Raw genomic sequence first — 16,290 nt, 5'->3', positions numbered from 1 at the left:
TTCCATCACCTCCACTAGCTTTGTTCATTGTGATGCTTCCTAAGGCCCACTTGACTTCACATTCCAGGATGTCTGGCTCTAGGTGGATGATCACATCATCGGGATTATCTGGGTCATGAAGATATTTTTGGAAAGTTCTTCTGTATGTTCTTGCCACCTCTTCTTAATATCTTCTGCTTCTGTTATGTCCATACCATTTCTGTCCTTTATTGAGCCCATATTTACATGAAATGTTCCCTTGGTATTGCTAATTTGCTTGAAGAGATCTCTAGTCTTTCCCATTCTGTTGTTTTCCTCTATTTCTTTGTACTGATCACTGAGGAAGGCTTTCTTATCTCTCCTTGCTATTCTTTGGAACTCTGCATTCAGATGGGTATATCTTTCCTTTTCTCCTTTGCTTTTTGCTTCTCTTGTTTTCACAGCTATTTGTAAGGCCTCCTCAGACAGCCAGTTTGCTTTTTTGCGTTTCTTTTTCTTGGGGATGGTCTTGATCCATGTCTCCTGTACAATGTCATGAACCTCCGTCCATAGTTCATCAGGCTCTCTGTCTACCAGATCTAGTCCCTTAAATCTATTTCTCACTTCCACTGATTTAGGTCATATGTGAATGGTCTAGTACTTTCTAAATGTTGCACCATCACATGTTCTCTAAGCCCACAATCACTCTTCTAGACTCAGGGCTCTGTTGCTTGTGTCAATAATCGCCTGAGTTTCTCATCACTGAGTCCCAGGGAAAATTTATTTTTACACATGGAAACAGCCATAGCAAGTCAACTCACACAATGGTTATATTTCAGTTCAGTTCAGTTGTTCAGTCGTGCCTGACACTGCAACCCCACGGACTGCAGAACGCCAGGCTTCCCTGACCAACACCAACTCCCAGAGTTTGCTCAAACTCATGTCCATTGAGTCAGTGATGCCATCCAACCATCTCATCCTCTGTCATCCCCTTCTCCTCCTGCCTTCAATCTTTCCCAGTATCAGGGTCTTTTCAAATGAGTCAGTTCTTTGTATCAGATGGCCAAAGTATAGGAGTTTCAGCTACAGTCAGTCCTTCCAATGAATATTCAGGACTGATTTCCTTTAGGATTGACTGCTTTGATCTCCTTGCTGTCCAAGGGACTCTCAAGAGTCTTCTCCAACACCACAGTTCAAAAGCATCAATTCTTCCATGCTCAGCTTTCTTTGTAGTCCAACTCTCACATCCACACATGACTACTGGAAAAACCATAGCCTTGACTAGACGGACTTTTGTTGTCAAAGTAATGTCTCTGCTTTTCAATATGTTGTCTAGGTTTGTCATAGATTTTCTTCCAAGGAGCAAGCATCTTTTAATTTCATGGAGGCAATCACCATCTGCAGTGATTTTGGAGCCCCCAAAATAAAGTCCCTCAGTGTTTCCTCATCTATTTGCCATGAAGTGATGGAACCAGATGCCATGATCTTTGTTTTTTGAAGGCTGAGTTTTAAGCCAACTTGTTCACTCTCCTCTTTCACTTTCATCAAGAGGCTCTTCAGTTTCTCTTCACCTTCTGCCATAAGGGTGGTATCATCTGCATATCTGAGGTTATTGATATTTCTCCCAGCAATCTTGATTCCAGCTTGTGCTTCATCCAGCCTGCCATTTCGCATAATGTATTCTGCATATAAGTTAAATAAGTAGGGTGACAGTATACAGCCTTGACGTACTCCTTTTCTTATTTGGAACCAGTCTGCTGTTCCATGTCCAGTTCTGTTTCTTCTTGACCTGCATACAGATTTCTCAGGAGGCAGGTCCGGTGGTCTGGTATTCCAATCTCAGAATTTTCCACAGTTTGTTGTGATCCACACAGTCAAAGGCTTTGGCATAGTCAGTAGAGCAGAAGTAGATGTTTTTCTGGACCTCTGTTGCTTTTTCTATCATCCAGTAGATGTTGGCAATTTGATCTCTGGTTCCTCTGCCTTTTCTAAAACCAGCTTGAACATCTGGAAGTTCTTGGTTCCAGAACTGTTGAAGCCTTGCTGGAAAATTTTGAGCATTACTTTGCTGGCCTCTGAGATGAGTACAATTGTGCAGTAGTTTGAACATTCTTTGGCTGTATTTAATAATATATAGTATTATTATATGTTATATAATAAATATGTGGTTACATTTATTATATATATTTAACATATATGGTTAACATAAATACATGGTTATATTTATAATAAATATATGGTTATATTTAATGAATATCAAAAAGGAGAAATCAATTATTTCTGATCAGACAGATAATTCTCCTCACTCAGGAGCATTAGCATCACAGATACAGCCCATATTGATTCTTCACCTATTTCAGTGTAATAACACTAGGAGACAAATGCCAATGACTCATCCCTCAAAATATGCTAGGTAGGGGACTTCTCTGGTGGTCCAATGGCTAAGACTCTGTAATCCCAATACAGGGGACTGGGTTTGATCCCTAGTCAGAGAACCAGATCCCACATGCCACAGCTAAGAGTTTACATGTGGCAATTAAAAAATAAAATAAAACAGATCCCACATGCTGCAAGACCTCGAGTGTCACAACTAAGACCCAGTACAGCCAAATAAATAAATTAATTAATAAAATTCACCTTGATGAAGTTCATTTTTTAAAAAAGAAAGCTATACTTGATCTTAGCCAAAAGGCCAAAAAGTGATGAATCTAGAGTCTATTATACAGAGGGAAGTAAGTCAGAAAGATAAAAACAAATATCATATATTAACACATATGTGTGGAATCTAGAAAGATGGTACTGATGAAGCTAGCTTCAGGACAGCAATGGAGATGCAGACATAGAGAACAGAGTTGTGAACACATTCGGGGAGGGAGAGAGTAGGACTAATAGAGAAAGTAGCATTGAAACATACACATTACCATATGTAAAATAGATAGCCAGTGGGAATTTGCTGTATGACACAAGGAGCTCTAACCCAGTGCTCTGTGACTACCTGGAGGGATGGGATGAGGTGGGGTGGGAGGTGGGAGGGAGGTTCAAGAGGGAGGAGACATATGTATGTCTATGGCTGATTCACACTGATGTATGGCAGAAACCAACACAATATTGCAAAGCAATTATCCTCAAATTAAAAATAGATAATTAAAAAAAAAAAAAAAGCTAGATAGAAATCCTTTTGTGCCCTCATTGCTCACTCATGGTGTTAGGTCATACTTCCATAGCAACTGCTGTTTCTCTTATCATTGCTTGATTCACTCTTGTAATTACCTGCCCAAATTCTGTCTTTCCCTGTGATGTTAAGCTCCAACTTTGTAGGGATCATTGTCAGTTTGATTCACCATTCCAGCCTTAGTTCCATAGTGCCTGGCACAAAGCTAGCATTTCATAAATATCTGTGGAATGAAAAAGGGAATGAATAAATAAAGCCAACTCGTAGAACTGCCTTCAAGCACACTGCAGGGAGATAGTCCTCTTTGCAAAGACAGACTCTCACAAAGAAGGAAGTGTAAAAGATTTTGTGGGCCTCAAAATGATCTGCCTGCTGGCCTGCCACGATTACCAAGTTTTCTGCATAGATTCACCTCTCCGGATTCACACACATTGTCCCCAAGTAGCTCCTGTTAAGTAGTTCTTACTTAAGTGGCATATTTAGGCCATATCAGAAGAGAAAGTAGTTGACAAGAATGAACTGAACATTCTGAGGTTACAGGAGCGTATGGGATTTAGGCTTGGGAATAGCTACTTCAATTAAAATGATTCTTTCCAAGTACAATTTGCAAAATGTAATTTTTATGTCTGACTCTCCTCGAAAATCTTTCACCTTTTTATGACATTTCCATAATTACTTTTGGAGAGAAAAGTTTCTCTTTCTAAAAGCTATGGGTTTCTGAAATATCAATGATTCCTTCCTCAGTCCCACAGTTCTTCAATTAAGATAAAGCAAAGGTTCAGTTTATACATAAGCCCGGATGGCTCCATGGTGGTTTATGAACCACATAAAGTATTAAAAAAGAAAGGGACAAGAGAGAGGTTCCCAAGTATTGACCACTCCTCAAAACCATCTCAGACTTTTTTTGTATATTTCCAAGTCTCTTCTTTGTTGTTGTTATTGTTCAATTGCTAAGTCACGTCCAACTCTTTGCAACACCATGGACTGCAGCACACCATGCTCCCCTGTTGTCCACTGTCTCTGGGAGTTTGCTCAAATTCATGTCCATTGAGAAGGTGACACCATCCAACCATCTCACCCTCTGCTGCCCCGTTCTCCTCCTGCTCTCAATCTTTCCCAGCATCAGGGTCTTTTCCAAAGAGTCAACTCTTCGCATCAGGTGGCCAAAGTATTGGAGCTTCAGCATCAGTCCTTCCAATGAATATTCAGGGTTGATTTCCTTTAGGATTCTCCCTAGAGATTTCAAATCACAGGTCTGGGATGGAACTCAGGCATCTGCATCATAACAGCCCTCACATGTTGCCATAGGTCAGACATTTAGGGTCCCACTAAACTCCTTTCAAGCTTTGACATTCTAAGCATCTCAGTCTTTTCATCAGCCAAGGAGCACCCTTCCCAGCAGCCCCCGCTTCATAAGGGGACCATCAAAGGGCAAGAGCTCTGCCCCTACAGTGTTCTGATTGGTGGTTCTCAGCAGTGAGAACAGCAGCCACTGTTTACTGAGAGTCTCTACTTAGCCAGGCTGTCAGCGCATGCCAAGGGAGCGAAGGGCTTATCCAACACAACCTTAATTCCTGCAGCAACTCTCCCAAGTAGGTCTAATAGCTTCCCTTTCACAAATGAGGCAATCAAAATTTTCGAGAGGCTAAGAAGATTGCCAAAGATCCTTGATTTTAAAGTGATGGAAGTAAGATTGGAACTCAAAGCTATCTAATTCTACAAGTAGGTTTAACCACTACACTAGCCCATCTGTCATGACAAAGGTCAAAGCCTTCCCATGTAGACAGAGGCACTGGAGACAGAGCTTCCCTGGTGGCTCAGAGGGTAAAGAATCTGTCTGCAATGCAAGAGACTTGGGTTCGACCCCTGGGTCAGGAAGATCCCCTGGAGAAGAGAATGGCTACCCACTCCGGTATTCTTGCCTGGAGAATTCCATTCCAGGACAGAAGAGCTTGTGGGTTACAGTCCATGTATATGTATATACATAAGTATATGTATATACCACATTTTCTTTATCCATTCATTTGTTGGTGGACATTTAGGTTGCTTTCATGTCTTGGCTATTATAAATAGTACTTCAGTGAAAATTGGGGTGCATGTATCTTTTGGAGTCAGAGTTTTCATCTTTTCCAGACATACTATAAGGATATATGCTAGGTCATATGGTAACTCTATTTTTAGTTTTTTAAGGAACCTCCATACTGCTCTTCCAAGTAAACTTTCTAATGTACAATGGATTTCAATTTTTTCCCATTGTAAAAAGTCGGACATGACTGACCACAGGAGACAAATAGTGTGGCATTCCCCACTCATATGCAAAGAGACTTTAATAGAGCCAGTTCTCTACAGCTTTGAAGAGGAGAGATAAAGCAATAACAAACTCTTTAAAATCACATTCTGTCTGAATCTGCATGTTTGCCAAATTCTAGAAGGCCAAGATCTAGGGAAATATTTCATTTAACTGTCAAAGAGGTAGGTAAAGAACAAGCAAGAATAAAATGATTTGCTCAACACCCAGTGGTATAATGAACTTACAAACACTGTGTAGACTATATGTGTAAATATCTACTACCAAGGCTTTGGGCAAGTGTGTAGCTGACATTTTCATTCTGGATTCTTAAATAGGCTAGGCTAAGTCACTTCAGTCGTGTCCGACTCTGTGCAACCCCATAGACGGCAGCCCACCAGGCTCCGCTGTCCCTGGGATTCTCCAGGCAAAAATACTGGAGTGGGTTCCCATTTCTTCTCCAGTGCATGAAAGGGAAAAGTGGAAGGAAGTCGCTCAGTCATGTCCGACTCTCAGCGACCCCACGGACTGTAGCCTACCAGGCTCCTCTGTCCATGGGATTTTTGAGGCAAGAGTACTGGAGTGGGGTGCCATTGCCTTCTCCGGGATTCTTAAATAAATACTCCATAATTATTATGTACATATTATTTAAATTTAAATAATTTCATATGGTTAGTGTTTTGAGAGATTGAGGTATTTGTGAAATATCTACCCATTTCTTTAAAACTGCCATATTAAGGGAGGCCAGATTAATGCATGAGTCAGCCAACAATGATGGGACACTAAGAGAAAAATGTCTATGGGTCACCTCAAGTTACCAACAGGGAAATTCTATCAATCTAACCATGGTACATCCAGATCTTGTTACTCTTGCCAAAGAGAAATTAATCTACTCCTATGTCCACTGTGCCTTACTCTCACTGGCCCCTCCTCTAATGACCCAAACTCCTTCCTGCCTGGGGAGTTTTGCCTATGCTATTCCCTCCAGCTGGAACGATCTCCCTAGAAAATTCTGCAGGTTTGCCTGATCTACCTTTCAGATGTCTGCTCAAATCATTCTTCTTCTGGATGACTCCATTGACTCCAGCCTACTAGATCCCTCTGTTACATACCCTCTAAGTCCCTGGACCTGTCTCTTAGTAGCCCTTATCACAATTGAAAGAGTAGCTTCTATAATTAGTTCTTGTCTGTCTCCCCTACAAAACTCTAAGCTACAAGAGAGCAGAACTAATTGTGTATCTATCAAGACCAGCTACATATTCTTAAAGGCCAGGGCAAAATGAAAACATTGGCCTTTTTGTTTCAAAATTACTAAAAATTTAAAGACAGCATCAATAGAACATTAAACCATAAACCTCATAAGTATGTAGCCTTAGGCCATAGTATAAATCTCATGCCCATAAAACTGGCTCTGGTCTTTAGGTTTACCACTGCATACATGCTCCATAGCAGGTGCCCAATAAATATTTGTGTATCTAGAAGTAGATAAAATGCAGAAATTCTCTGACATTCTCTTCTTCCTTGGTCCATCTATCTCCCATCCCTTCAAGTCAAGAAACACGATTCCTGCTACGGTCACTCCTTTGCAACCAGCTTTGCACAGCTTCTTTTAAAGGTTAGAAACTTTCCCATCAGTCTCATCTGGAGCCCCTAAGATTGAGATTTCTCAGAAGCTGCAGCTGAGAAATGTATTTTTATGTTTCCTTAAAGGAGGCTCCAGTGCATCCTTCAGTGAACTGTTCTTGAAGAGGAGGGAAAAATCAATGCTTTCAGATAGCATTACGTTGCCCTGAATAATCCTGAAGCTGCCCATGACTTACTGGAGAGGGTATAATTGAAGTGAGGATAAACTGCACACCATTTCGAAGTCTACTAAATTGAAACCGTTCTTTTTGTTGACACATGCTTGGGAAGCTGTAGATAATGTGATTTAAAATAAATACACTGGCCCAGTATACTTATATAATTGAAATAAATATGGGATCACCCATAGAGTCCACAGGCAGTTGGGTACATTAACCCCTTGTGTACCAGGTGAGAAGCCACCTGCCTGAGCAGGAAGATGTGGCCCTGAGTAAATTGAGGAAAGAAGAGGGTACACAGTCTCAGATGAGATAGACACTTTCAAATGTTGAGTTTTCAGAGCGTTTCTGTAGAAAAAGCCTGCCAGGTAATGAATCCTCTCTTGATTCTCCCACCATGCAATTCTGTTGAGTCAATATTAAGGACTCCTGAAGTCCAAGGGCTACAGTTGCAGCAGATTTAAAAAAGAAAGAGAGAGAGAGCAAAGAATTCATTTTCCTTCCTCTGATGGCTCCCAGGGAACAATAAAGAGCAAAACTCCTAAACTGCATTGAAATAGTTTCATCAGGGCCCTTTTAAGCAATCTGAATGTGCAATTTCTTAGTCAGAATGTACCTGAACACCCAAAGGGGTATGTATCTAGCAGCTAAGTTTCCATCAGAGATGCAGAGCCACCATGAGAGAAAAGATGGATTTGTTATAGGATTTAGGCCATCAGTGATCCAGAAGCCAGTTAGTCATCAGTGAAGGTCTGTTGCCCTGTGTCTAGTCCTGAAGTTAGCAGGGTTAGACATTGCAAAAGGAAGATAATCATGACATGAGGGTGAATAAGGTCAAAATGGAACCAGAAGAACATTCTGGAATCACAAGGAGTCATGGGAATGGGTGTCTAGCTCTCATGGGCACCCACATTGGTCTCTCACCACTTCCAAGCCTAATAGCATCATTGATACAGGTAACCTGCTGGGCAGCCCTATATGAGCCTGATGGAGAATCCAGAGAAGCTGAGAGGGGAGCTGCCAGGAGTGGGAGGAGGCGTTGCTCCCCATTCCCCCACCCCCACCCTGCATGCTGGTCCATGGCAACAATGTGATCATTGAACCAGAGATATCCAATGTGAGCTGCAGCAGAATCTGACCCTCCTGCTACCTTCCATAGAAACAAGTAAGCAGCAGCATCTCCACCTTCCAAACCTTACCCGGGTTTCTTTCATAGTCAAGCTTGGTCTAGAACCATACAAGGAAAGGAGTTCTGAAAAATTCAAGGAAAAAAGTTCTGGGAAATGTAGCTTCAACTTAGGTAATGTGATACAAATCCCTGGGGGACAACAATCAGCAGGCCCAAACGCATGTCTGAGCTCCTTTGAACAATCTTTGAATGTGTAACTTTTCAGTTAGAATGTACCCTAACCCCCAAGGGAGTGTGACTGCACGTGGATACAGCTCTAGGTTCGGGTAAAACTGGGGTGTGTGTATAGCCGTGGTCTCAGCTGGGGACCATTTTTTCCCCAAGGGGTATTTGGTGACTCTGGATATATTTTTGGATGTCACAGCTAGGAGTGTGCTATGGGCATCTAGTAGGTAGAGATCAGAGATGCCACTGAACATCCCACAATGCACAGTATGGTCACCCACAGCAAAGAAATGTGCAGACCAAAATGTCATGAGAGCTGGAGCTGATCAACAAGCCCAGATTTGATCTCCGAAAGTCATCAGAGGTTCCAAGAAAAGCAGAAAAAGATATTATATGTCATTTTAAAACTCCGTACTTCCAAGTAGAAGTAAGAGAATCATACTGATAAAAGAAAGGAGGTAGATCAATCTGTATTGATTACTATGTATCAGTATGGTTACTGATGGCTGAAAAAAGCAAATCATACAACAAATAGAATGCATGGTACAATGCCTTTTTGTCAATGGGCAACACACACATTTCAATTTATTTTTTCCCAGAAACAAATCCTGAGAGGTTTCAAGTTCAAGTTGTTTATTTGGGAGAGGATCCCAGGAAACACAAGTAAGAGTGGGAAGTGGGTGTATACAATGGAATACTACTCGGCCATAAAAAGAGAATGAAATTTTGCCATTTGCAGTAACATAGATGCACTTGGAAAGTATTGGCTGAGGAATAAGTCAGACAGAGAAAGACAATATACGATATCACTTACACGTGGAATACCTAAAAAATACAACAAACTAGTGAATATAACAAAAAGAAGCAGACTCACAGATATGGAGAACAAACTAGTGATTACCAGTGGGGAGAGGGAAGAGGGGAGGGGTAAGATAAAGGTAGGGGATTAAGAAAAACCAACTACTATGTATAAAATAAGCTACAAGGATATGTTGTACAACAATATAATAAAAGAAAAGAAATAAAATAGAGTTAAGTCAAGAACAAATGGGGACCAGGGAGGTCCCCTAAGCTGGGATGTTCAGGAAAGAAGGTAACATTTGAACTGAGACCTGGACAATCATGATCCTGCCATAGTCTCTATGGAAAGAGAGTTCCCAGCAGCGGGAAGAGTAAGCGGAAAGACTCCAAGCCAGAAAACCAGGTTGGTTCATTGGGGGTGGGGCTGCATCTTAGCGATCAAGAGAGAGCGTGGTAAAAGAGGCAGCGGCAGGGACTTCCCTGGCGGTCCAGCGGTTAAGACTCTGCACCTCCACTACAGGCGGCACAGATTCAATCCCTGGTCAGGGACCTACGATCTCCCACGCCACACAAGGCAGCCAAAAAAAAGGACGTGGCTGGAGAAGTAGGTGGGCACTGGTTGGCACAGAGCCTTATTATGTGGTTCTACATCTCATGAGTTTGAGTTTCACTCCCATAGGAGGCTTTTAAAGCAGGAGATTGAGTTGACACGGGAGGATTTTAAAGGGCTGACATAGGGAGGATTTAATTCAAATCCTCATAGGGAGATTGATTCAAATGAATTGATATTTTTACAAATCACTTCTAGAAACTATGTCAAAAATGAGGGTGGGAGGGTGGGAGTCGGTGGGGGGCAAGAGTGGAAGCAGGGAGACCCGTTACAGATGGAGGAAGGGAACTCTCTCAAGGTCAACCAGCAAGACAGGAGCACCGCTGAATGGGTTCATGTCCCTCCTTCTAGGCATTGGTGTCTCACTCTAAGTGGGAACAGCACACCACCAGGAGCCTTCATCTGCAGCAAACATCCAGCCTCTCCCTCGTGTCACACAGCTTCTGGGCTGCCAACATTCACTGTTGGATTTTTAAATGTTTGATCAAATGCGTCAGAAAAAAAAAAAAAAGACATTTTATTCGAAGCAGCATTTACAGTCACTTTACAGCTGGTGACTGCTAATTGTCATCTGTTAGTATGGGCATCAGAATGTGTCATCAGAAAGTCTGTCCATCTGTCCTGGCTGTATCACTGATACGATATCAGTGATATCGTATATTGTCAGTGTCCTTACACTTCCCGTCCACAACCTGCCTTCTTACCACTCTCTGCAGAGCCAGCCCCTGTGTCTCCTGATGCTCAAGCCAGTCCTGCCTGGGAGGAGAAGACAAATTCTTATTCATGAAGTTCCATTGGCTGGAGAAGTGGAAACAGCCATGTGAATTTAAATAAGAGTTTGAATATATGCACCCAGTATGAGTCAGTCTCCCGTGACTGTGTCAGCCCAGTGCCTCCAATGCTTTTCCTACGGAGGTTATTAGAAAGAAATAGTTACATAAAGAAAGAAAGAAATAGACACATAAACACTCACCCTCCCCAGCTTCATCATCATCCCTAAAGTGAGAATATCAAATCTACAGGGGAAAAAATGGAGAAAGATATACATCAAGGTGTTAACAGTGTCTATCTCTGAGTGGGAAGATTTTTTTTTCCTTCTTCTAGTTTTTATTTGGTAACATTCCTGTAGGAAATATGTGTCATTTGTGATGAGAAACAAAAACAATTGAAGATATTTTTAATGAAGATAAGAAGTACCTTATAACTAGATAAGAAGTCTTGCCTACCCCACAGGGCTGTGAAAGGAAGAAATGACAGATGAAATGACATCTGTGAACACACTTCAAGAACATTGAATCCCAGAAGGTAAAGAATGGTCACTGTGCTTGTTAACCAGCATGAACACCTTAGCTGCTACCCAAGGAATATCATCACTCACGTTGCTCTTTTCTTTCCCTATCTCTCCTTCTCCTTTCTTTCTCCCCATCCTCCCTCCCTTTCTCTTTGCCAAGGACTCTCCCAAGAAAAACAGCATCCATAGGGTTTGCTTCCAGGCAGGGAGAACTCCCAGTTAAAATCTCCAGTGGTGGCCGAGGTCTTTGGTTCTTCCCTACCCCTTGTCTGCATCCCTCATCTCTGAGAATTCTGCATCAGGACATGCATACATACACTTGGAATCTACACCAGTTTCTTCAAACCAAGAAACTTTCATCCCAAATATGCTCTTACACCACCCTCCCACATCCTTCCTTCATTTGTGGACTCACTGGGTACTTTATGAGAGTCTTTTCCATGCCACACACTATGCTGGGTGCTAAGGATCCCAAGGTGATGGGTGGGGTATTTTCTGTCCTCAAGGGACTGATGTTCTGGGAGAGGAGAATAGTACTGATCAGTCACATGTTGACTTAAGCTTATTAAATAATAGAAAAATAATTTATGGGTTACTACAAGAGGGTTTATCAGAGGATTAGGACCTAATCTGGGGGTCTATAAAGGCATCCTTGAAAAGAATGATGATTAAGCTGAGAAATGAAAGGTAAATAAGAATTAACAAATCAAGGGACAGGGAGAGAAGAATGTTCCAAAGAGATAAAACCACCCAGGATGCATTTTTTTTTTAAAGTGCTGCTCATATAACCAAGAAGATGCCAGAGTGATTTGGCAGGGCCAGGAGAATGAAGAAGTGGACCCAGTGAGCAGAACTTAGAAGCCTTGGATGGTCTTGGTCTTAATCCAGAAACAGTGTGAGGCCATGGGAGGCCTATAAGCAGGAAGATGACATGTTTACGTGTGTGTGTGTGTGCGTGTGTGACCACTCTCACCTTGGTGTGAAGAAATGAATCTGAAAGATGGCATGTGGCAAACTGCCTGTTTTCGCCAAATCCTCCTTCCTTTCTTCCTGGGCACATGTTCATGCAGCTGGAGCCTCCATTTCCCAGCCTCCCTCTCAGCCAGGTATGGCCAAACTATGTGAGCATAAGCAGAGTAAACACCTTCTGTCACTTAGTGGCTCAGATGGTAAAGAATCCGCCTGCAATGTGGGAGACCCAGGTTCCATCCCTGGGAAGGGAATGGCTTCCCACTCCAGTATTCTTGCCTGGGAAATCCCACAGACAGGGAAGCCTGGCGGAATACAGTCCATGGGGTCACAAAGAGTCAGACACAGCTGGCTAACACTTTCAGTTGCTTGTTTAACAGGAATGGCATGCCACAGGCTTCCGCTCACCTTTTCTGTGGGCTGGAACGTGAATGTGGCAGTGACCCAGCATTGAACATGAGAACAAGGACAGACCCTAGGAAGGGCAGAGCCACAAGGTGGAAGCTCCCTGGGGCCACGTGACCTCAGGGAACGACCTTCTCCCTCACTCTTGACTGTTATACAAGAGAGAAACAAACTTAGTTCTTTGTTTCTAACAGAAAAACTCGATCCACTGTGTTTTAGAATTTCTGGTACGGCAGCTTAGTCTTTATCCTCACCAATATCATGGATATTAGTGAAATTTCTTTGGTCATAAGCAACAGGAATTCACTCAGGTTAACTTAGGCAAAAAAAAAAAAAGGCAATTTATTAGAAGGTTATGGACAAGGGCCCAGAATCAAAGGAACATCTAAAGAGCCTGGCTGGGAAGCAAAAATTAACGGCTACTCTCTTCTGATACTGCCAACTGGATGAATAACTCCAGTCATTTTCAGTCTTTATTACATTCTGCTCAAAACTTAAATTTCTAAGACAGAGAATCTGAATGCCTAGTATAGGTCACATGCCCACCCCTGGGCAGAAGAGTGGGTTGGAAGGAGGTAAGGAGTATCTCGTTTGATCCTCCCACTAAGACTGTACCTAATGGAACTGGATGTTCCCGCAAGAAAAATCACAGCTCTGCAACCAAGAAAATGGGCATGGGTGTCCACCCCGAGGATGCAAGAACAAATATCAGGCAGCCACTTAGAGGGCTCCTGCAGAGGTCCAGGTGAGCACTGAGGATGTCATGGATGAGGATGATAGTAATGATGATATTAACAAAACAAAGCAGATAAATGTAAGATATAATTAGGAGGCAGAATCAAAAAAAGTTTGATTTATCGATACACTTTTATTGAATGAGAGACACTGGATAGGATTTAACTTCATAGCTTAGAAAATATTCTATTCTCACTCTCAATGTAATAATCTGAAATGGAAGTTTTGGGTGACATATTCAAGGTCACACAGTGAGCAGAGGAGGCAAGACTCAAACCCAATCTGACTGATTTCCAAGGCCCCGTCACTGAACATTACACGATCTGGCCCAATAAATAAAAGTTATAGAATCAAAAGAACTTAAGTGCATGTGTTCCTTCAGTGCACTGACAAAATTAAAAACAGACAGTATAACATAAAGTGAAAGTGAAGTCGCTCAGTCGTGTCCGACTCTTTGCGACACCATGGACTGTAGCCCACCAGGCTCCTCTGTCCATGGGATTTCCCAGGCAAGAGTACTGAAAAGGATTGCCATTTCCTCTTCCAGAGTATCTTCCTGACCCAGGGATCGAACTCATGTCTCCTCTGTCTCCTGCATCGGCAGGCAGATTCTTTACCACTGAGCCACCTGGGAAGCTCATATATACACTACCATATATAAAATAGATAGCCAGCGGAAATTTGCTGTATGACTCAAACCAGTGCTCTCTGACAACCTAGAGGGGTGGGATGAGCTGGGAAGTGGGAGGGAGGTTCAAGAGGAAGGGAACATATGTATATATCCATGGCTGATTCACGTTGATGTATAGCAGAAACAAGCACAATATAGTAAAGCCATTATCCTTCAATTAAAAACAAATACGTTTAAAAACCACAACAACAACAACCAGGAGCTCTGATGATCTAGAAGGGTGGGATGGAGGAAGGGATGGGAGGCTCAAGAGGGAGGTGATGCATGTATGATTATGGCTGATTCATGTTGTTGTATGGCACAGGTCATCACAACATTGTAAAGCAATTTTTCTCAATTAAAAAACAAACTTAAAAAAAAAAAAAACTTAAAAAAAAGCAGAAAAAAAAGCAACACCTCCATGGGAGAAATAGGAAAAGGGAAGTTATTATTTAATGAGTACAGGGAAGATGACAATGCTCTGGAAATTAATGTTGATGGAGGTTGCACAACTGTGTAAACGTACTTAACGGCACAGAACTATATATTTTAAATAGTCAAAATGATAAATGTTATGTTTATGTATATTTTACCACAAGGAAAAAAACTCAGATAGCATACTCTAATTACAAAGAAATAAAGCTAGAAATTAATAAGAATGCACTAAACAATAAACACATTGCCACTGAAAAAGTGCTAAACCTCATCTTAAATAAATTTTGTGCCGAAGAAGAAATCAAAATCAAAATTTTGGACTATGTACAAAGGTGAAAAGACACTCCATCAGAACCTGTGTAATAAAGCAAAAACAATATTCAGGGAAAATCAAAGCTTAAAATATGTATATTGTTAAATAAGAAAGAATAAAAATAAGTTGCAAAACTTCCAAAAGGTTTTGTTAAAGCATAACAAAACATATATAAGGAAATCAAAAATAAGGAATAAGTAGGTTAATGAATAAGTAGGAATAAGCAGAAATTAGTGACTTAACACGAAAAGTAATGACTAGGGAATGAATCCAAGAGCTAGATTTTTGAGGAAAAAAATAATAAAATGTATGTACCATTAACTAATCTAATAAAGAAACAAGAAAACAGCAGAGGTACAAAATATAAGTGATGACAGGGAAATAATTAAAGAGATAATTCAAAGAATGATAATAAAGACTTCAATTCCTTGTAAAGTTGAAGACTGGGATGGAATAGATAATTTCCTAGAAAAATATATCACAGCTGACCCAGGAAGAGGTGAGAATATAAATACACTAATTTTTATGCACATTAATTTATCATAATGTTTTTACATCACAACTGACACTGCTATACTTTTTTAAAATACACTAATTTTAGTAATAATTCAGAGAGGAATAAAGGAGCTAGAAGAGAGTTTCAAAAAGAAAAATAACCAAATCTTCACAGAACTCCAGTGCTGCTTCAACTGTTTAGAGTCTTAAAAGAGTATTTCCGACTTCTTTTTACAAAGCTAACAAAACTTGGAAACCAAAACCTGACAAAAATAGTATAATAAAAAAAATACAGAGTAAATCTCACTTATGAATAGTAACACAAAAATCCTGAATAAAATATCAGCACTTAGGATCTGGCAGCATACTAAAAGAATAATATAACAAGATTTAAAATGCAAAGAAAGTTCAACATTAGGACTCACTAGAGCCACATGTCAATGGAGAGGAAGGATCTAACCATCTTCAAAGATGCTGGGAAAGGTATCAGATAAAAAAAAGAAACAACAGTCTTGGTTGAAAAAAAACTAAACTCTTTATTAAAGCATGAAGAAATAGATACATCTTTAACATGATTTTAAGCATATGTATATATACAGAAATATGTATGTGCAATATATGTAAGGAAAAGGCATCATCATGTGTAACAGTGAATTGCCAAATTATTCTCATTAAACTCTGGAATAAAGGAAGATAGCTGGACTTCCCTGGTGGTCCAGCGTTTAACAATCCACCTACCCTGATCTGGGAAGATTTCACATGCCACTTGGCAACTAAGCCCACACACCCCAGCTGCTGAACCCACACATCTCAGAGCCTTTGCTCTGCAACAAGAGAAGCCACCACAATGAGAAGCCTGCGCACCACAACCAGAGAGCAGCCCGCGCTGGCCACAACTAGAGAAAACCCGAACCCAGCAATGAAGACCCAGCACAGGCGTAAATAAATAAATAATTTTTTTAAAGAAAGAAAGGAAGATACCCATCACCACTA

The 16,290-nt window shown here is 41.1% G+C and overlaps 1 long non-coding RNA gene across 2 annotated transcripts in view; it reads right to left on the bottom strand.

Annotated features, from left to right (window-relative positions):
- Window positions 1-398: 398 nt before the first annotated feature.
- Window positions 399-16,290, bottom strand: part of LOC145515044 (uncharacterized) — a 111,890-nt gene continuing 95,998 nt past the window's right edge. For both annotated transcript variants that reach the window (XR_014060643.1, XR_014060644.1), the window contains 2 exons: window positions 3,229-3,353; window positions 399-2,075 (listed from right to left, as the gene is read on the bottom strand). This is a non-coding gene — a long non-coding RNA (uncharacterized LOC145515044). The remainder of the gene's footprint in view (window positions 2,076-3,228; window positions 3,354-16,290) is intronic.

Source organism: Giraffa tippelskirchi, chromosome 7 (assembly GCF_054371585.1).
Source record: "Giraffa tippelskirchi isolate mGirTip1 chromosome 7, T2T-mGirTip1v1.2.pri, whole genome shotgun sequence".
Taxonomy (NCBI): domain Eukaryota; kingdom Metazoa; phylum Chordata; class Mammalia; order Artiodactyla; family Giraffidae; genus Giraffa; species Giraffa tippelskirchi.
Note: the sequence above shows the minus strand (reverse complement) of the source record. Positions and strands in the feature narration are given on the sequence as shown.